Genomic DNA, 1983 nt, shown 5'->3' with positions numbered 1-1983 from the left:
ATCAGGTATACAATGATGATTTTATTCTCTTCACTTTTATTCAGCATAATACTGGAAATTCTAGTTCCAACAGTCTGACAAGGAAAAATTAATCAAGATAAAGAGTCATACTGATATGAATACATTAATAGTAGAAGATCTTAACATGCTTCTCTTAGTAATAGACAGATCATTCAAACAGAAAATCAAAAAAGAAACTAGAGCATTGAATGACACATTGGAACAAATGGACCTCATAGATATATACAGAACATTCCACCCTAAAACAACAGAATACTCATTCTTCTCAAGTGCACATGAAACATTCTCCAGAATAGACCACATACTGGGTCACAAATCAGGGCTCAACTGATAACAAAAGATTGAGTTTATTCCCTGCATATTCTCACATCACAGTGCTTTGAAATGGGAACTCAACCACAAGGAAAAGGTTGGAAGGAATTCAAACACCTGGAAGCTAAAGACCACCTTGCTTAAGAACGCTTTAATCAACCAGGAAATCAAAGAAGAAATAAAAAAGTCCATGGAAACCAATGAGAATGAAAACACTTGGGTTCAAAAACTATGGGATACAGCAAAGGTGGTCCTAAGGGGGAAATACATAGGCACCCAAACCTCCTTCAAAAAATTGAAAAAATTCAGAATACACCAGCTGTCTTTACACATTGAAGAACTGGAGAATTAACAACAGATTCACCCAACTGCACACACAAGAAGGGAAATAATCAAGATTAGAGCAGAGATCAATGAGATAAAAACTAGAGATACCGTAGAAGGCCTCAATGAAACTAGAAGCTGGTTTTTTGAAAGAATCAATAAAGTCAATAAAGCATTGGCCAAACTAATCCAAAAGAAAAGAGAGAAGGCCCAAATTTATAAAATCATGAATGAAAAGGGAGAGATCACAATGAACACCAAGGAAGTAGAAACAATCATCAGAAATTATTACAACAGTTATATGTCAGTAAGTTAAGCAAACTAGATCAAATGGATGCATTCCTGGAAAACTATAAACTCCCAAAATTGAACCAGGAAGAAATCAACCACCTGAATAGACTGATATCTAGTAACGACATTGAAGCAGTGATCAAAATCTTCCCAAAAAACAATAGCCCAGGACCTGACTGATTCCCGGGGGAATTCTACCAAACTTTCAAAGAAAAAATAACACCTATTCTCCTGACGCTGTTTCCAAAATTGAAGTAGAAGGAAAACTTCCAGACTCTTTTTTATGAAGGCAGCATACCCTGATCCCTAAAGCAGGCAAAGACCCCACCAAAAAGGATAATTTCAGACCAATCTCCCTGATGAATATGGATGCTAAGATTCTCAGGAAGATCCTAGCTAATAGGATCCTACAGCACATTAAAAATATTATCCACCATGACCAGGTGGGATTCATCCCTGGGTTTCAAGGATAGTTCAACATTTGCAAATCAATCAATGTGATAGAGCACATCAATAATACTATGGAGTATTATTATGCCTCCATCAGAAAGGATGAATACCCAACTTTTGTATCAACATGGATGGGACTGGAAGAGATTATGCTGAGTGAAATAAGTCAAGCAGAGAGAGTCAAATTTCATATGGTTTCACTTATTTGTGGAGCATAAGAAATAACATGGAGGACATGAGGAGATGGAGAGGAAAAATGAGTTGAGGGAACTTGGAGGGGGAGATGAACCATGAGACACTATGGACTCTGAAAAACAATCTGAGGGTTTTGAAGGGGCGGGTGTGGTTAGTTGGGCCAGCCTGGTGGTGGGTATTGTGGAGGACACGTATTGCATGAAGCACTGGGTGTGGTGCATAAACAATGAATTCTAGTGCACTGAAAAGTAATTATAAATTTTAAAAAAACTTAAAAAACCCTCTTAGTATTAAGATTGAAAGATTAATTAAAAATTTTGTTGTGTTGGTGATATTTATGTTATGTTTTATCCCCCCCAAAAAGAAATGGACAGATACATGAACATACAC

Source organism: Meles meles, unplaced genomic scaffold (genome assembly GCF_922984935.1).
Source record: "Meles meles unplaced genomic scaffold, mMelMel3.1 paternal haplotype, whole genome shotgun sequence".
Lineage (NCBI taxonomy): Eukaryota > Metazoa > Chordata > Mammalia > Carnivora > Mustelidae > Meles > Meles meles.
This window is presented reverse-complemented; position numbering follows the sequence as displayed.